Source organism: Pristis pectinata, chromosome 6, assembly GCF_009764475.1.
Source record: "Pristis pectinata isolate sPriPec2 chromosome 6, sPriPec2.1.pri, whole genome shotgun sequence".
Classification (NCBI taxonomy): Eukaryota; Metazoa; Chordata; class Chondrichthyes; order Rhinopristiformes; family Pristidae; genus Pristis; species Pristis pectinata.
In genome coordinates, this window is record NC_067410.1 from 17,196,288 (window position 1) to 17,217,142 (window position 20,855).

Here is a 20,855-nt window from a genome sequence, read left to right on the forward strand (position 1 = left end):
CTTTGTCCTGCGTGTCACCTTTATTCCCACTGGGACAACTAATCACAGGCTGGCTGTCAAGAAACTTGGGTTGTCCCCTCCAGACATAGCTCGCAGTTCATCATTGGAAATAGCAAACAGTTGCAGATTACGCAAGGTCTATCAGTACAGGAAATGTGATTAAATAACATTAAATGAGAATATAAAAATACTAGAATCGATCAACCAGTCAGTAAGAATGTGAGAAAAAGAAACTGAATTAACATTCTACTTCAGTGACCTTTCCGAAGAAAGCTATTAATTTGCTCCAGAGATGCTGCCTTACTTGCGGGGCAGATTTTTGCTTTCTGCAGGAATTTACTTTTCTACTGTTTGACAGTTAATCAACCAGCAATACTTCTGCCATCTCGACTTTACCGGAAGAGCTTTGCAGTTTGCCCTTAACCAAGTTTGCCCCTTAACCATAGAACTGTGGTTCTCTGTCACATGCTCCTTACCTTTGTCGTCATGGAACAAGCTCTATCCATTTGCTAGCAACAATTGTAGGAGTGGCAGCAATCTTCAGGACTCCCAGCAGCTGGAGCTCTGAGGGGTCAGCTTACTGCAGAGTGCATCAGCTAATACACTACCTATTCCCAATATATCATATGTGCCACAGTCCTTACCACCTTCCTTACCTTCACCATCTACTTTCTAGGAGCCTAGACTTATGGACTTGGTCAATTATGCCTCGACAATTGTAGTAGAGTGTAGCCTAGTAGGGATTGTTATCTTTTAAGTCTCATGATTCATGATAATGTAAATTGTTGGATATCCCTGGAGAGCAACATTCTTACCTTGACAACTTCTAATGAGTTTGTGGGATTTCTGCCACCTTTGGAGCCATTTCCAACATACTAGATTCCTGACGTGTGCACAGTGCAATCTCTTCACCTTGCTGTCAAAGCTGATGTTTAACGGGCTTCTTGGTGAGGGGGAGGGTGTTTGGGATTGGAAAGCTAAGTAGATCCTTCATCTTGCATCCAATACCTGCTTTGAGGCAGCGTCTGAAATCCATGGTGCTTGGTGCTTGTTTCAGTTATAACTCTGTCCTCGCCTGTTGTATGGAGCCAGGATGGAAATCTGCTTTAAGAGGTGTTGGCTGCCTTGAATTGTTGTCAGAGATCATAGATAATGGTTCTTCTTTGGACAGGCGTGAAGCTAATGAATTGCGCAGGTAACACTGGCTGCACGCTTGTGTCATTAAAATGATCAGGCAACTAAATTATCATGTGTGCCTGAGACAATACTAACTCCCCATGCGATTGGATTTTTGGATTTATGATGAAAAAATTGCATTATTTAACTGTGATTTCAAGCTGTTCTGATGTGTGTTGATTGTCTTTGTCTCTGTAAACAGATGGACTACTTTAGGAAGTATATTTCAGATCTAATTATAATTGTTCAAAATCCAGTCATGGTGATGCTTCAGCATTTTCTGATTTACTTGTATATTTTATATCCTACCTGAATGACTTGTGTTTTAAATGTACCAGGCTTCAATCATTGCTACTTACTGTAAATGTAATATTAGTTGCAATATGGTGCAACTATAATTAAGTGTATTGCCTGCTTGAGGAAGAATATACCTTGTAAGATTTGAAATGAGATTGATGCAAAGGTTCTGCTTTCCTTCGGAACTGTGGAAAAGCCATTTATAACATGAGAGATTGTACCGGACAGCTCTGAAGCCACCAGTTTGTACATTCTGAAACTGTAATTTTCACATTTTCTGTTTCTGTCCAGCTGAATGGAGCATTTGTCAACAACTACATTACCAAAGAGATAGCAAATGTAACATGATGTTATGTTCCCTCAGAAGATTAAATTAATAAGGTTGAATAATTAATGACTTTTGTTCATTGTTAGTCGTACTTGTAATGTTTGGGTTGGTCGGCAAGGTAATGTGGCAATGATTCTCCTGTCAATACACTCTAAAACTGTTGGCAAGCTTGCCAAAATATAAATGGTTCAGTTAAGAAAGTCCAATTCAGGACCAAGGTACTTTTAAGCACATTTTAAGTAAACTTAATTAAATTCTGCACATTGTAAGGTTATGGTACTTCATGGAATTTCATGTGTTCTGTATTCTATAAAGCAAAATCATTCAAGTATTATCTACATCTGCTTATGCTATACTATCTTCTCTTTGCAATGCTAGAGGGTAGAAAGGTGAAACTCTTGCATTAATATTGTGTTTTTCATGCCCTAAAGGTATACAGAACTGCTTTAAAAATCAGTTAACAATTTTAAAGTATTATCACTGTTGTAATGTAGGAAATACAGCAGCCTTCTTGTGTATGGCAAAGTTATGTAAACGGCAGTGTGATGACCAGATAATATGTTGGGCGGTGTTAATAGTGCATTGAGATCTTTTGTATCCATAGACAAGTTGGATAAGGTACGGTTTACTGTCAAATCTAAGAGATGGCAGGTCCTGGTGAGGCAGAGAAGGAATGGCAGGGTGAAGGAACCATGGGTGACGAGAGGTGGAACAACTAGTTAGGAAGAAGGCGGCAGCATGCATAAGGTGTAAGCAGCAAGGATCAGACAGGGCTCGTGAGGAATATAGAGTAGCAAGGAGGGAACTTAAGGGGCTGAGGAGAGCGAGAAGGGGACATGAAAAGGCTTTGGCGAGTAGGGTTAAGGAGAATCCCAAGGCTTTTTTCTCGTACGTGAAGAGCAGAAGGATGGCTAGAATAAAGGTAGGTCTGATTAAAGACAAAGGTGGGAAGCTGTGGAAGTGGGTGAGGTTCTCAATGAATACTTCTCCTCAGTATTCACCAAGGAGAGGGGTCTTGATGACACTGAGGACAGTGTTGGTGAGGGTAATGTTCTCGAGCATGTAGATATCAAGAGAGAGGATGTGTTGGAGCTGTTAGAAAATATTAGGACAGATAAGTCCCCGGGGCCTGACGGAATATTCCCCAGGCTGCTTCGTGAAGCTAGGGAGGAGAGTGCTGAACCATTGGCTAGGATCTTTGAGTCCTCGTTGTCCACAGGATGGTACCGGAGGATTGGAGGGTGGCGAATGTTGTCCCCTTATTTAAAAAAGGTAGTAGGGATGGTCCAGGGAATTACAGACCAGTGAGCCTTACATCTGTGGTGGGTAAGCTGAAAGAAAGGATTCTAAGAGATAGGATCTATGAGCATTTAGAGAATCATGGACTGATTAGGGACAGCCAGCATGGATTTATGAAGGGAAGATCTTGCCTCACAAGCCTGATAGGGTTTTTTGAGGAGGTGACCAGGAAGATTGATGAGAGTAGTGCAGTAGATGTGGTCTACGTGGATTTTAGTAAAGCATTTGACAAGGTTCCACATGGTAGGCTTCTTCAGAAGGTCGGAGGCCAAGGGATCCAGGGAGGCTTGGCTGTGTGGATTCAGAATCGGCTTGCCTGTAGAAAGCAAAGGGTTGTGGTGGAGGGAGTGCATTTGATTTGGAGGGCTGTGACTGGTGGTGTCCCATGAGGATCGGTTCTGGGACTTCTACTTTTTGTGATATTTATTAATGACTTAGATGAGGGGGCGGAAGGGTGGGTTAGCGAGTTTGCAGATGACACAAAGATCGGTGGTGTTGTGGATAGTGTGGAGGGCTGTTGAAGCTTATAGAAGGATATTGATAGGATGCAGAACTGGGCTGACAAGTGGCAGAGGGAGTTCAATCCGGAGAAGTGTGAAGTGGTACACTTTGGAAGGACAAACTCCAAGGCAGAGTACAAGGTAAGTGGCAGGACTCTGGGCAGTGTGGAGGAGCAGAGGGATCTAGGGATTCATATCCACAGATCACTGAAAGTTGCCATACAGGTGGACAGGGTAGTTAAGAAAGCTTATGGGATGTTAGCTTTCATAAGTCGTGGAATAGAGTTTAAGAGCCGCGAGGTAATGATGCAGCTTTACAAAACTCTGGTTAGACCACACTTAGAGTACTGTGTCCAGTTCTGGTCGCCTCATTATAGGAAGGATGTGGAGGCGTTGGAAAGGGTGCAGAGGAGAATTACCAGGATGCTGCCTGGATTAAAGAGTATGGATTATGAGGAGAGACTAAAGGAGCTAGGGTTTTACTCATTGGAGTGGAGGAGGATGAGGGGAGACATGATAGAGGTATACAAAATATTAAGAGGATTAGATAGAGTGGACAGCCAGTGCCTCTTTCTCAGGGCACCAATGGTCAATAGAAGAGGGCATGGCTTTAAGGTAATGGGGTGGAAGTTCAAGGGAGACGTCAGAGGGGGGTTTTTCACTCAGAGAGTGGTTGGTACATGGAATGCGCTGCCTGGGGTGGTGGTGGAGGCTGATACGTTGGTCAAGTTCAAGAGGTTGTTAGATAAGCATATGGAGGAATTTAAGATAGAGGGATATGTGGGAGGAAGGGGTTAAATAGTCTTAGGAGTGGTTTGAAGGTCGGCACAACATGGTGGGCCGAAGGGCCTGTATTGTGCTGTATTTTCCTATGGTTCTATGGTCCATCTGTGCAGCACCGTCACAGTATTGTCCTTGTGTCAGCTAACATCAACAGAGCAGGAACTGATAATTTATTGATTCAGAGGCTTGAGGGTTAACACCGAGCTGTGGCTGGCCCCAACCAGATACCTGCTAAGTTATACTTCCCAGGGATGGAGTTTGAGAGAGTAAATGATGGCATAGGGGAAAATCTAATTGTTGGAAGTCTTCTCCACCTCCTCAGTGACATCTTGATTTTGCATTATCTAGCTCAGAAAATGAAATGTTATGTTCCTAGAAGGCTACAATGACATGTTCTCTGTAGCATTTGAAACTACCACATCATCTTGCTTGCAGTCATGCAGATCAACTACATATGGTCCAGACAAGAACCACAGCTGCCACTAGCCGCCTTGGAGTTTAACTTTATTCCCCAAATACTAATGCTGCTTCATGAGAATTTCAGATACTTGCATGCCCCTAAGTTTTGAGGTATCAGTCGCACTTTCCTCCCAAGCCAACCTTTGGTACTGTAAAGGTAGTTGGAGAAACAGATTGCGGAAATATGAGTTGTTCAAAACAGAAATCCAAAATAATGTCCCAGAACACATATCAGCGGTGAACCACCTACACGCGCTGCTGATCTACAAGAAAAATATTGGTTTTACCTTGCTTGCTGTATCAGTGGGTGGTAAGGCCCTATACAGTTGACAAGACTTTTCACAGCTTAAATGGCATCAAACTGTTGGGGTTTGGTGGGGTAGGGGAGGAGGTGGGAAAGAGAGAAATGAAAGGGGCATTGCCATAAAATAAACCCTGAATCTAAAATGGCTGATACTAACTTTGATAGTCATTTTGTGGCTTAGCTAGTTGTCAAAACATTGAAGTTTCAGTCCTGATGAAGGGTCTCGACCCGAAACATCAACTGTTTATTTCCCTCCAAAGATGCTGCCTGGCTTGCTGAGTTCCTCCAGCATTTTGTGTCTGTTGTCAAAACATTGAGTTTTTAATGATTCTAAATGCTTTTGGCATTCATATACATCCAAAAGCTATTTATGCTATTAAAAAATTAAAGTTTTTAACAATGTAAATAAAAAAGAAACATAAAATAAACTCAAACAATTAAAATTAAATAAGGATTACAGGCCATTAAAGGAAGTGTATTTACAGTATGAAATACAGGTAGGCAAAAGCTATGATGCTTTTTATAGGTGCCTCAGAGAGTGCAAGATGTGTCATCAATGAATCTGCAGCATTGTTATATAGTTGAAAGGTTGGAGTAACACAAGTACTACCAAATGTCAGATTTGGTTAATTTTGAATCCGCAGGTTCTTTCAGGAGTCCAAGAATGAGTTGAAAACAACTTGGTACTTCACAAAGTTTTATTGGAACAGTTTAAAACAAAGAAACAGTCACAGAGCACACGGCATTCACTTTATTACTAGGAGATGAGCCGAGACGAAAGGAACTAAAAATGAGCTAGGGCTGGTGGGGGGGGTGGGGGGGGTGGGGGGGGGAGTGGGAGGTGAGAGAGCAAGATAAGTGAGAGAGAGAGAGAGAGAGAAATGGAGATAAGCAAGAGAGAGAGAGATTAACAAAAAAAAACACCTTTTATACCTGAGATAGGAGGTACTCCTTAGGTAACAATAGTCCAATCAGGATACCAATTAGATACCTGTGGCAAGATCAACCAATGAGAAAACACGTATTCACCTGATGGATGAACCAATAAGCTAAGAAGCGGCTATTCCTTGTACAGCCACTTGAGGTGTATTAAACACTATACATTTTAAAAACAAAACTAAAAACAGTCAAATCCAACACACAGGAATCATTTGGTTCTGAATTTTCTGGATTACATATAAGCAGAAATATGGCAACATTTCCATGCTAATGGTTGGGATCTTGCAATGAAGTGTCCCGCAGAGCTCATTTACTTACAGGATGTGTCACCAGTGATTGGTCCATTTGCGTTGAAAAGGTAGAGATTTCCATATTTTTAAAAAAAAATGCGTGCTTGCCAAATAAAAATAGTTAGTGTGTGAGTTGGTTTTGTTTAAAAGAATTTCCTTTGTAATTCAAAAATCCTGTATGCATAGGATGTGAAAGAGAGAACTCTAATGTCTCACCATCACAAATGCTTATCATTTTATTGGTTTATCAAGGAGCATCAAATTTTCTCCAAAATGTTTGAATTTTTGTTTCATCTGCCTTTGAACTTCCAGTTGGGCATTCAGATTCCTGATATTTTAGCACTACTTGAACTAGATAGGGACATATCTTGTTATAGTCCCATTTCTCTGCAAATAAAGTGGAGGCTTTGTTGCTCTAACCTGAAACAAAAATGATCTGTGCACTTTCACCATGGTGTCACTTAGGCAGCGTACAACACCAGTCATTGTGGAAACCTATTTTTAACATGTTAAAGCCTGAATTATTCAGAATTTCCTTATGTGGTTAAGGTTACTGCCAGATGTGGTTACACATTTGAATGATACTAGCCTGGAAATTCATTGTAATTGTTTTTTCTCCACCAGCGTTACTTCATTGATCAGCAGAAGGCCTATTTGTATATGATGATGCAATGCCAATGGATTTGGAGTGATTCTCTGGAATTTTTTTCCATTTGCCATGTGGGGTGACTGTTGGTATATTTGCTTTACTTTCAGATACTATTTTCTACTTTGTCATCCAGTATTGTGTGGATTAGGGATATAATTGTGGAGCAGGGTATTTTGGCTATTTCTGGAAGTGATTGATGCTACTAGTATCAAGTATAAGGTGAGTGTAAATGGGATGGAGAATTAAAGTTACAGGCAACAGAAAGCTCAGGGCCAGCCTTGCAGACCGAACATAGGTTTTCTGCAAATGAATCTCCCATTCTGATTTGTCTTTTGCCTCTTGCATTTCTCTAACAAAGTATATTGGTAAATTAGATTGGTTTGTTATTGTCACATGTACTGAGGTATAGTGAAAAACTTGTCTTGCATACCATTTATACAGATCAATTCATTACAACAGTGCATTAAGGAAGTACAAGGTAAAACAATAACAGAATGCAGAATAAAGTGTTACAGTTACAGAGAAAGTGCAGTGCAGGTAGACAATAAGGTGCAAGGTCATAACGAGGAAGATTGTGAGGTCAAGAGTCCGTCTTATCAAACAAGGGGACCATTCAATAGTCTTATAACAGCAGGATAGAAGCTGTCCTTGAGCATGGTGATACGTGCTTTCAGGCTTTTATATCATCTGCCCGATGGGAAGGGAGAGAAGAGAGAATGTCCAGGGTGGGTGGTGTCTTTGATTATGCTGGCTGCTTTACTGAAGCAGCGAGAAGTGTAGACAGATTCAGTGGAGGGGAGGCTGGTTTTTGTGATTTGCTGAGTTGTGTCCACAACTCTCTGCAGCTTCTTGCGGTTGCAGACAGGGCAGTTCCCGTACCAAGCTGCAATGCATTCAGATAAGATGCATCGATTAAAAATTGGTGAGTGTCAAAGGGGACATGCCAAATTTCTTCAGCCTCCTGAGGAAGTAGAGGCACTGGTGAGCTTTCTTCGCTGTGGCATCTACATGGTTGGACCAGGACAGGCTGTTGGTCATGTTCACTCTTAGGAACTTGAAGCTCTCAACCTCAGCACAGTTGATGTAAACATGTGCGTCGCCCTCCTTCCTGAAGTCAATGACCAGCTCTTTTTTGTTTTGCTGATGTTGAGGGAAAGGTTGTTGTTATGCAGCATGTCACTAAGCTCTCTATCTCCTTCCTGTACTCCGACTCATCATTATTTGAGATACAGCCCACTATGGTGGTATCATCTGTGAACTTGTAGATGGAGTTAGAGCAGAATCTGGCCACACTCGTGAGTGTATGGGGAGTAGAGTAGGGAGCTGAGGACACAGCCTTGTGGTGCACCAGTGTTGAGAATAATTATGGCGGGTGTGTTGCTGCCTATCCTTACTGGTCAGGAAGTCAAGGATCCAGTTGCTAAGGGAGGTGTTGGGTCCCACGTCTTGGAGTTTGGTGATGAGTTTGCTTGGAATTATAGTATTGAAGGCAGAGCTGTAGTCAATAAACAATAGTCTAACGTAGGTGCCTTTACTGTCCAGATACTCCAGAGATGAGTGTAGGGCCAGGGAGATGTCGTCCATCATAGACCTGTTTCAGAGGTAGGCAAATAGCAGTGTGTCGAGGTTGTCTGGGAGGCTGGAGTTAATGTGATAACTTCAGGAACAGCACCTCGTGTCATCTGTGCACATTGGTGACCATTGTGACTCTTTTGAAGTGAAGAATTTCAGATTACCAGGCATTCCTGTTTGTGTCAGAACCAGCCAATTCTGGTGTTAGGTTATCCACTTGTAAGGTTTTTGTTTCTCTCTCCATAGATGCCACCTAACCTGCTAATTATTTCAAACATTCTCTTTTATGTCAGAATTCTGGTGACTGCTGTGTTCTGTCACCCACAGATAATTTCAGGGGCTTTATCTTGCTTTGTTTGCTTGTTTTTCCCCACTCCCTTCTGCCCTCAGTTGTCTTCCCTGATTTGCACCTCCTCCAGACAGATCAGAAATGACAAACAAGCATACACCACTCTCTCTGAAGTGACACCAATAGCATTTGTGCTTCCTGGAATCTCTGGATCTCCACCATATCACAGACATTCACTTTGTTCCTTCCATTGTTCTGCCTTCTCTGCAACTTAAATGAAAAATAAAAAAAAAGCGGCTGCTGGAAATCTGAAATGAAACCGGAAATTGCTGGCAGCACTCAGCAGGTCAGGCTGTATCTGCTGAAAGCGAATCAGTCCTGTTTGTCTATCCACAGGTGCTGCCTGACCTGCATTTGTTTTTCCATTTCTGATCATGAGCATGAACCTGAAATGTTAACTCTTTCTCACTCCAAGGATGCTGCCTGACCTTTTTGAGTATCTAAGATTTTTGCAAATTTCTTCTGGGTAACAGTAGTTCAGCATAAAATGTGCTACTTGCATTTTTCCTTGTGGAAAAAGCTGTGCAATCCCATTCTTGCACCATATTTATGCCAAAGCCCTCTGTGTATTTCCTTGCCATTATTTTCCTTAGTAACACCATTCATAGCACTAACAGAAAAATGTTTTACGAGCAAACAGCCAAGCAGTAATTGAAAATGGTACTAGCCAAAGCACTGAATCACTTTTGATAATCAAACCTACTCAGAGATTTGCTACTGTACATCTTGCCTTGGACACTCTGTTTAAAGACTAAATCCTTTAAAAGTGTCCAGAAGAAAATTATTCATGTAATTTTTTTTTTTACAGTGCCTGTATTACAGAACACTGGTATGATCAGCAAACTTCAAAAGGACCTTGGAAAGTTTTTCTGTAAGCTACCATTTTATGTAAAGCCAAAGAGATAGTTGTGCATACTTCTATGTTGAATACCCATTCACTGTAGTGACAAGAATCTTTTCTGAAGTAAGCATTGGTTGCTCCAACAAAAGATTTACTCCAGACGCTTGCCAACTGATTTATTCTGTGTTATCCAAAGGAAAACTTGTTGCATTTAGCTTAATAAGCAAGGTGTGGAATTTCAAAGGTTGGATAAAGCCCCTGAGATTTAATCAAATACGTGCAGGGCTGAAACTGTGAAGGCTGGACATAAAAGATTAAACTTTCTTTTTCCATGAGTGCTCCTGTATAGTTTTGTAACAATATTTGTGCATAGATTTTGTTTGGGGTAATATGCTGATGAGGTCATAACACAAATTCAACAAAGAACTTTGTAATTAAAAAGGATATATGCAAATAAACTAAATCACAAACATGAATATTAAAATCACCGTGTTCAAAAAGAGATGCTGTTTGGTGTAAATCCCTGCAGTTGCCTGTAATAATCATGCTTTTACAATAGAAGTATCCTTTGCTTCAGCAGAAAGGAATATGAGGTCATCCATTCCTCGTCTAACAGATGGAAATTTGACATTTCAAGTTAACAAAGGAAATTGTTCTGTATACAATATTTGGGATAAGTAATACATGCTATGAAGTTACACAGAACAGTTCACCCTTCAGCAGTAAGAACAGATTACCAATAAAATACATTCTGTAACTTTGCTCGGGTGTGCTACTGGTGTGTTGGCTTATGAGCAGTCTGAGTGTTGTTGCTATTTCTTTGTCCCCCAGTGAAACATTAGTGAGGTTATGCCAAAAAGCTCAGCTGTCGGCCGCAATATACTTGGCCATACAACTTGATGACGTTAAGACTTTCCAGGGTTCCATTCCACTGTTTGCAAAAAGGAGATTTGCATTAGGCAACTTCTGAAGGTATGCTGGGCTTGGTAAGAAGACAAAGCAGCTGCCTGCACCATGGTGACCAGATGGAATGGCCACAGGCTACAGATAAGCTGACAGCATTCCTCCTGCAGACAGTAAATCAAACACCTGCATTTCTGGGTAAAAGATATTTTTCTGGCTGGGTGGCAGCAGGGTTGGCAAGGAAAGGACAAATCAAGCTTTGAAGCAGCTCTGCAGGAGAGCGTTTGATTATTTCACTGGAGGAAATGAAGCCGCCAACTAAGCATAGTGTTATTTTATGCCTATCATGGTCATATTAAATTCACTGCTTTCTTCACTTGAGCATGGTGTCAGAATTTACAAAAATGTATTTCATCATTCTCTTATCCATTTAGAAATATTTATTGTTGATTAAGTTATGATTTGACATTTACAATATGGAAGAATGATAAGAGCAAATTCAGTAATAATTTTCAAAGAGAAATTCAGAAAATATTAGAAGCCGAATAATATTCAAGGCAACAGGGAACATGCAGGAGAATGGGGCTAATTGAATGAATGAAAGAGAATGTTAGAAAAGACAAGAGAATAAATGAAGATGAAAAGCCTGGAGAGACTGTTGGTTCTTTACCAGTTAGAATATGCTAGGATAGAAATTTGTCCTTAGTCATTTATGCTAAAGACACAAGGCATTTGTGTTTGTGTGTGTGTGTGTGTGTGTGTGTGTGTGTGTGTGTGTTGAACTCTGGTTCTGAATTTTGGTTCCATTGACATCATGTGACCAAGGATGAATTTCTACTACATTGCCTCCTTATAATTTGTGTTTGGTTAGTACACTTCCTTTTTGGAAGACACATCTTCTGTATCTAGATAAGTGTTGTTGACAAAAACATGCAGATCAGATGTTTGTTCTACTAACTTACGGCTAGTGCATTTGCCATTGAGTTCAAATTTTGGTGAGCTGGTTTCTGATGGGTACAGGTTACTATGTTTTTGTTTCCCCCAATCCCCGCCCCTCCCCCCCCCCCCCCCCCCCCCCCCAGTTTAACATCCCATCTAATCTGTCAGGGAGGTTGGGCTAAGATATCCCCGAGGAGATCAAGATACAAAGTTTCTATTTAAAAACTGATAACATGTTCAAAGTCAACAATATTTAGGGTTTGAAATTCCATAGGACAACTCATCTGCCAGAAAGGCAGTGGGACAGACCATACTTACGTGATTTTACTCGTATATAACTGCAAAGAAGCTTCAGCGGTGCTGAACCAAGGAAATCTGTAAGACTAAGCTTGAGAGCAGCTGTTAGAAGCTGATCCATGTAGTTAGAAGAAGCAAGGCTCTGGGACTGATTACTTCAGTGTGGCTGAGGTTTGGGGCTTTGCAAAAAGCTTCAGAGGGCCTCACACCAACACTCAGTTGTAAATTCTGCAGAGTATTTTTAGGTGAGCAAAGGATGGAACTCCTGTAAAGGCTTAAGGATTTCATGCAGTGAGATTGGTGGGAAGCATCCATGGCTCCCCAACTCTTCTCTTCCTTTGGACCAAAATAAAACTGTGGCATGGAGTTTGGGCAAAATAGGGATCGATTCCAAATGTGGCTTTACCATGGATCCACCCAGAGTTCAGGAACTAATCTCCAGAAATGAGGTTTCACCCTTTTTGTGGTGTGCCAACAATAAAATGTTAATGCCTAGTGGGATCCCATCAATAATTTTGAAACGGGGCAAAAAATAAGTTGATCACTCTTCTTAATGGGAGCTCCATGTCAAGCTCCACCTTCCACTGCACTGATCATTGGGAAGGACAGCAGATCTTAAAGGAGCTCTCCTGATAGCCACAAAACAGCGGGATAAAAGGCCGCCTTGGAGGTGAGGGAAAGAATGGGGAAGAAGGGACATGGCAATCCTCTGTGTGTTGATACCCGTCACATGATCATCTGCCTTGATTGAGACTATTGCCATGAGGTGCGCTATACTCCTGTGAAGTGCAGGCTGACCTATGGTGATGAGATTGCAACACAGCTCTGTTGTTTATAGTGGATAAAAGTTGCAATCAGTGATGAGGTTTCAAATATCCTTAGCAAAGGAAAGTGAGGCTAGCAGACGCTATGTGTAAACCATCAATATCAGAATGGAGACTATTCAACTGATGTCTTGTTTCAGTGCAATGTGCTCTGTCTATGCCAGGAGAGTTCAGTGGTGTTTGCTGGTTTTACCCTGAAGGTCCAATTTATGTCAGTAGAGGATGAAACGCATGGTGAGTGACTTCTGATGCCATGAGGTATGCAACTGATGGCAGGAGAATGATTTTCATATTTAAGAAAAGGCACTAATGGATCCAATGCCTAAGTTTAGGTAGGTTTCTGACTTTTATGAATGAAGAACATTGTGTGTATTTGTTCTGAACATAACTAACAATAAGATCTGATATTTTGATATCAGTTTGACCTCTGCTGCTGACTGGTATCCACATTAGTTCGCTTCACAGATTCAAATGACAAACACACAAATCACTGGTGATAAATTAGCACTGTGCAATTTATCACGATGATATCGGTGTGCTAATGTCTAGGGAGCCAGATATTAGTGAAGTTTTGGGAAAATAGGAGTATTTTTAGTCTTTGAGCATATTAGAACATGCAATTTGAGATTTTTATTTGGGATATACCAAATGATCCGTCAAATTGACAGACATCAATGTTGAAGGTAAAAAAAACTTTTCATCAATGCTGGCATTAAGCATTGTTCATGTGAGTAAAGCTCCCTTTACTTTGCCCCCATAACGGGGAATGATTTTGACTCTTTGTGAAATTGATTATATTGAGATAGCTACCTGCTTATTTCCCCTGATTCTTAATTCCAGTAACTTATTTTTAAGATCCAAATCCAGACACAGGAATTAATATTAGTGTATTTAATCCACTACACCAGTGAATCCTGCAGGCCATTGTATGGTAGTTTCTAATCAGCAGAGGAAGAGTTTGATTCTAGTCAAAATTTCCCCTTCCTTAAAGAGTCTTTTTGTACTTAGTTCCAGGACACTATTCAATTATTTACTTCTAGCCAAGTACAATGGATAATGTAGGAAGGGGTTGATTTTCCTCCAACCTGTCCCCGATTTATAGTGGCCAATAAATTGAGGCAAGTGAAGGAAGAGTGGGTGACGGTCTTTTGATTCCGTTTTGCTCCAGCTTTGTCCATGTCTGCAACTTCTAGATGCCTTGAAGAGGTTGAAGCTGTGTAAAATTCTGTGTTTAGTTTAACTAAACTGTATTTCATTGCCGCCTTATATAGTTGAGTGTTTTCAGAATTAAGATGTCCCTTCTAATTCCAGAGCTGTATCCAACATCATTCACTTGTAAACTTTTAGAATTAATTTAGGCTGCTACGATAAAATTATGCCTAATGCCTTTGCAGAATGAAGATCACCTTGGCCATTCATTTAAACATTGATGTTCCTCTACAAGACCAGACAGGGCTGGAATCTCTTCAGAGGATTCTTAGCACTTGGTCAAGCTCATTGAGTAGTGTCAGTTCTATAGCAATAATATTCAGTCACATAGCTGAAGATCTATCAAAGCAAAGCACTGCAAATGCTGGAGTTCTGCGACATTATTAGAAAATGCTGGGAGACTCAACAGATCAGGCTAACTCTATCTTTCCCTTCACAGAATTTGCCTGACCTGAGGAGGACTTCAAGAATGTTTTGTTTTTGTCCCGGTCCCTTCAGGGCTGTATGAAATCCTCTTCAATGCCGAGGACTGAGATGAGATTTCCTTTTCTCCAAACAGGTCTTCATGAATTAGACTAAGTACAAATTGAGGCAGGGCATGGATGAATATCTTTGAACATGAGATAAATATGTTCTTCTCCAGCTGCAAGTGATTTAAAAAATATATATACATTTGAATATGAAACCAGCCCTTTGTGAACCTGAACTTAAAAGACAAGGATATTGCTCCTTTATTGCTAGCAGTTTTGTTCAAATTGGATGAGGCTAATTTATTCCCATGCTTTCTCAGTGTTGTGTACCTCCCATATGTCTGTGCTTAGAAGTTGGTGCTCTGTGCTCCACTTTCAGATGGGCTCAGTTACCTGCGGTGAGGAGTAGCATGTTACCTTCATGAAATATTTGTAAGAAGCAGTAAGGCTCATTTCAGCCATTGTAGCTTTAACATTCTGGATAGTGGAATATACTGCATCATCTGATTTATATGCTGGAGTTTATAACTGGCTGCACAGTCCAAAATATTTAGGAAGATCAGTACATGAGTGAAAGCTACGTAAATATTTCTTCAGAGTCCAAGGTCAGTATCATGTATAGTGCCTTGGTGATTATTTATGTCGTTTTCTCTCTCTCTCTCATGATGCTTGGGTCGCAAGACTTAGGGTGCAGACATTGAAGTTTGTGGCTGCTAGAGAAAGGTTAACATAAATGTTCAGTAATATACCATTTTTTGGTACTTCAATAAGAATAGCTATTGTATAATTGACATATTATTGATAGTCAATGTTTTTCATCACAAACAAAGAATGGAACGTGGAGTCTGAATATATATCAAAGCTGTATTTGAACATCTTTCTTAAATTCCATTGTCGAATAAATACAATAGCTTTATGTTTTGTTCAGGGCTTGATTTATTTGTTTCGTTGTTTTAGTCTTTACTACCTACTCAGTGCAATTGTCTGTTGGCCTTAAGTCAGCCAAACTTTTAAAACTGAACTCAAGAAAATAATCTACAAATGATTAAAAGCTATCAAATCTTATTGCATTCAATGTGTTGGTAAATCTGTATTTGAGTAAATTAACTCACATTGAGGACTCAGGATCTTGTTGTATACTATGGATAAAAACAATTCTGGTAATATGCTGTTCATTCCGTCCTGATAGAGGCAATGGGATTTTGTACAAATCAGAACAAAAATCTATTAAATTTCGATGGTGTAAATCAATGCAGCAGAGGGACAGCTGGTCAGGCTTTTGTGCTCATCTCTGGAACCTGCAACATTCTGATTCCAAGAGTGCCATCAACAGATACGCAATTGAGGAAATGGTACTTGAGGTACTGATAATTAACCATGGTGACAGATCAAAATGAAAAGATATCTCGGAAGGCACTGCGAAACTCGACTATCTTTGGGAGCATGCAGGAGTCCAGCAGAAATTGCAGGAGTGCATTGTCACCAATGTATCCACCCACCCCATCAGACACCACCTGCCCATATGCCCATCAATGGCAGAATTAGAATCAGACTTATTGTAACTGACTAATATGATGTGAAATTTGTTGTTTTGCAGCAGCAGTACAGTGCAAAGACATAAGACTGCCATAAATTTAAAAACTAAATAAATAGTGCAAAAGAAAGGTATAACGAAATGGTGTTCATGGATTGTTCAGAAAACTGATGGCTGAAGGGAAGAAGCCGTTTCTGAATCATTGAGTGAGAGTCTTCAGGCTCCCGTACCTCCTCCCCGATGGTAGTTACAAGAAGTGGGGATGTCCTGGATGCTGTGGGGCCTTAGTGATGGATGGTGCTCACAATGATCTCACATTGTCCTCATCATCCACCTCAAAAGCCATAGAACTGGAGTAGAAACAAGTATTTTTTAATCTCCAGGGACTCTCCAAGAGGAATTAATAATCTTGGGAAAATGTATTGTGTGTACATCATTGTTTTGTGTAGAAATCTCCATGTATGTCAAAGCAGAGGAGTTAGCAGTCAAACTACAATCAATAATAGCCAGATAGATTCAGCAGCCTCAAACTACCTACATTACCTACTACTACGTTAGCTATAGACTCATTCAAAAAAAGATTTGTGTTGTCTTTTAACTTGGAAATCTTTTTGGAATGCATAAAATAAAAAAGCAGAAAATGCTGTAAGTTCTCAGCATATCAAACAACACCTGTGGAAAAAGTATGTCAACGGCCCAGGTTGATGATCTTTCTTCAGGTTGAAGCAGTCAGAGATTTAATACTTAAGAGCAGGAGTATGAGGTTGATCTCACTTCGAGGCTGGAAGGCTGTTAAACAGTTTAATTTAGGGATGAAAACTCTTCCATCGGATTACAATATTGTTGATTTTTATCCCATTTCAGCTTGTATGTAATGCTCACTCTTAAGTATGATTAGAACAGCCGGTGGTTTATCTCTTCCTTTTCTTCTCTAGTCTCTGTGTTTGAGCTCAGCTCCGATTGATGAGATGAAGTATGCTTGCTTTGTGCACTCTGCTCTTTAAATCATTTATATGAGATGAGCTTGAACAGCTTTCTAGCAGGCTGAAAATAGCCATAATATTTTGCAAAGTCACCATGATCACTTAGAGAAGCATGGCTGGTGTGGGCAGTCAGAAATTTTGAGTGCATTAATGGGTGCTTTTTAAAACTAATCTTCTGCAACTAAAATACCTCACCAAATCTCAAAATACTCAATATTATCACTAGTTGCAAAACTGCAAAATGGCAAAATGGGAAGTACTTAATTGCTCAGCACTGCTGAGATCAGCAATTAAAATGTTTGAGCAGTTTTAATTATCAGATTGCTAGCATTGTGAAAGCATGCAGGTAAAGTAGGTAAATAGAAAGTTAAATGGTCTTTGTTACAAAGGGAGTGGAGTACTGGAATAAGAAGTCCTCCTTCAACTGATCAGGGCTTTGGAGTTTTGGTCTCTTTATTTAAGCAGGATATACTTGAGCAGAATGTGGAAAATTTACCAGGTATGTTCAATCTGACACACTACTATCCAATCACTCTACGCTCGATCATTAGCAAAGTGATGCAAGCTGTCATTAAGTGTGCTACTAAGCGGCACAAACTCAACAATAACCTACTCAGTGATTCTAGAATTGAGCAGAATTGCTCAAGTAGAAAATTTGAGCAGAATGGGGTCATACTTGCTTGAGTTTATAAACCAAGAGAGGTGATTGTTTTATTTTTTCATATTTTGGGATCTAGACATCAATGGCAAAGCCAGCATTTATTATCTATCCCTAATTGTCCTTGAGAAGGTGGTGGTGAGCTGCCTTCTTGAACTACTGAAGCCCTTCTGGGGAAGGTAGTCTCACAGTGCTGTTTGGGTAGGGAGTTCCAGGATTTCGATCCAGCAACTGGTGATTTATTTCCAAGTCAGCATGGTGGTCTGCAACTTGGAGTGGAATCTACAGCTGATAGTGTTCTGATGTGACTTTTGCCCTTGTCCATCGTTGGTTTGGGAGATGATGTTGGAATAGCCTGTCTGAGCAACTGCAGTCCAATTTGAAGATGGTGCACACTGCAGCCACAGTGTGTGGTGGTACAGAGAATAAATGTTCAGGGTGGTGAATAGGGTGTCAATTAATTGAGTTGCTGTTGTCATAGATGGTGTTGAGCTTCTTGAGATACGTTGAAGCTGCACTCTTCGAGGCAAGTGGAGAGTATTCCATCATACTCGTGCCATGTAGCGGGTGGAAAGGTTTTAGTGTGTCAGGAAGTGACCCACTCTCTGTAGAATACTCGGCCACTGAACTGCTCTTATGGATGTGGTAATTATGTTGCTGCAACAGCTGAGTTTCTGATCAACAGTGACCTCAAGGATGTTGATGGTGGGAGAGTTGACAATGGGTATTCTATGTCAAGGGCAAGTGGTCAAATTCTTTCTTTTGCTGGTGATGGTCATTGCATGGTGCCTTGGTGGCAAGAATGTTACTTGCCACTTTGCAACCCATACATGAATATTATCTAAGTCTCCCTGCATGTACATTTGAGCTGCTTCATTTGCTTGGGAGTTATGAATGGACTTGAACATTGTGCAGTCGTCAGTCAACATCCCCACTTCTCGTGGGGATAAGGTCATTCATTAAGCAGCTGAAGATGCTGGGCGAAGGACATTACCCTGGGAAACCCCTGCAGTGATTTCCTGGGACTGACATGATTGACCTCCAGCAACTACAGCCAACACCCTTTGCACAAGGACGGACTCTATCCATTGAAGTGTTTTCCTTTGGTATCCATTGGCTTTAGTTTTACCAAGGCTCCTTGATGCCAGACATGGTCCATTGCTGCAATGATGTCAAAAGCAGTCACTCTCAGCTCAGTTCTGGAACTCCTTTCTTTGGTTCATGTTTGAACCAAGGCTGTGATGGGCTCTGGAGCTGAGTAGTCATGGCAAAACTCATACTGGGAATCACTGAGTCGGCTATTGTTGAGTTTGTGCAACTTGCATCACTTTGCTAATGATTGAGAGTAGAGTGATAAGGCAGTAATGTGTCAGATTGGACATACCTGGGAAATTTTCCACATTGGTGGGTAGATGCCAGTGTTGCAAGTGTACTAAAACCACTGGCTAGTGGCACAGCTGATTCCTGAATGTAGACCTTCAGTACTACGGACAGGATGTTGTTTGGTCACCACAACCTGAATCCATTACTCCCAGCCATTTCTTGATATCACGTCAATTGAATCGAATTGTCTGGAGACTGGCATTTATGATTTTTTATTGAGCCAATGCTCAATACAAGAGGGCATGGCTTTAAGGTAATGGGGGGGAAGTTCAAGGTAGATGTCAAAGGGAGGTTTTTCACCCAGAGTGGTTGGTGCATGGAATGTGCTGCCTGGGGTAGTGGTGGAGGCTGATATGTTGGTCAAGTTCAAGAGATTGTTCGGTAAGAATATGGAGGAATTTAAGATAGAGGGATATGTGGGAGGAAGGGGTTAGTTAGTGGTTTGAAGGTTGGCACAACATGGTGGGCCGAAGGGCCTGTATTGTGCTGTATTGTTCTATCTCAGGAGGAAGCTGAGATGGATCATTGATTCTGTACTTTGGGCTTAATGTGGTGTGAATGATTCAGCCTTGTCTTTAGAAACCGTGGCTGGACTTCGTTATTGTCAAGGAGGGGTACGTTCTTGGAGCCCCCGCCTCCTGTTAGTTGTTTAATTACCAATCACCATTCAAGACCTACATGTGATGAGGCTACAGATATGTTAGATGCGAGTTTGCTTTTTAGCACACGTTTAGTCCTGCCTTGCAGCTTCACAATGGTGGCACCAATTTTGGTATGCCCATTGTTACTCCCAGCATGTCCATACTCACCCTGCCTTGAACCAACTAGTTGTTGTTTTTACCAAAATCCAGATTATTGACTGAATTTCATGGTGGGGTTTGCACTCATGTCTTTGGATTACTGGTTAGTAAATTAACCACAGTGTCCATATTAAGACTATGATGGGACTAGAAATAGATGCTATGAAAATGTTTGCCCTGTGGGGCAGAGTGTAGAACTACAAGGCAAGTTCTTAGTATATGAGGTAGACCACATAATATTGAGACGATGAGGATATTCTTTTCTTAGGGGATTGTGTATCTTGGAAATTCTCTGCCCTAACTTCCCCTCTGATGCTATAATTCCTGATTTCAACCTGATCTGTCTGAGTGGGGTAAAACGCAAGGGAGGGCAACTCAATTTTTGTTTAATAATTCTTTGCACACAGACTTAATGCACCATTCCCTTTAACTTTAAGTATTACTTTCACGTACAATTCTCTCCGATTCCTAGATGGTTTTAAACACCTCTATACCTGGTGATCATTCATGAGTCTATTCTGATACATTCAGGGGATCAATCCTGTCAGCAGGTTCTTGGCAAGTTATCATAGTTTGTCCCAATCACTCCTTTATGATACAAAAATCATACCTGTGGTGAATTTATTGACTCTACCCCTACCTTTTGATTGTTCCACCTTTATCTTATTAGGTTGTTGTAAGGTGATGATTTGGTTGATTTAGTGAACTGGTCCATTGTCATTAGGAAACATTCTGTTTGATATCTGACCATTATCAATGCAAAAATCCACCTAATTGTGTGATTGATACATAACTGTCCTTCCAAAATAGCCTAACAAGCCAGACTTCAAGGGGAAATGGGGATGGGCAATAAATTCTGTCTTTTCTAGTGATGCCAATGGCTCATGAATAAATTTTTAAAAAATCAAGGCACTTGCCGACATAAGAAGTTTTTTTTTTATCACAACACCAGAATCACCTTATTATTTTGGTTGCTAGTTCTGCAGGAATTCATCTTGGGTAACTTGAATTCAGTATAATTATCTCATTGGCTTATTCTTATGAATCATCTACAGAAGAGGCAAAAAGT

At 40.7% G+C, this 20,855-nt stretch overlaps 1 protein-coding gene across 5 annotated transcripts in view; it reads left to right on the top strand.

The window, feature by feature from the left end:
- Positions 1–20,855, top strand: part of atp2b2 (ATPase plasma membrane Ca2+ transporting 2) — a 604,494-nt gene that overhangs the window by 279,418 nt on the left and 304,221 nt on the right. Inside the window, exon 1 of one of the 5 annotated variants that reach the window (XM_052017138.1) lies at positions 9,800–9,816. The exons of the other annotated variants lie outside the window; for them this stretch is intronic. The gene's annotated coding sequence lies outside the window, so the exon portion shown is untranslated. Of the gene's footprint in view, positions 1–9,799; positions 9,817–20,855 lie in introns of those variants that run through there. 5 annotated transcript variants of the gene reach the window in all.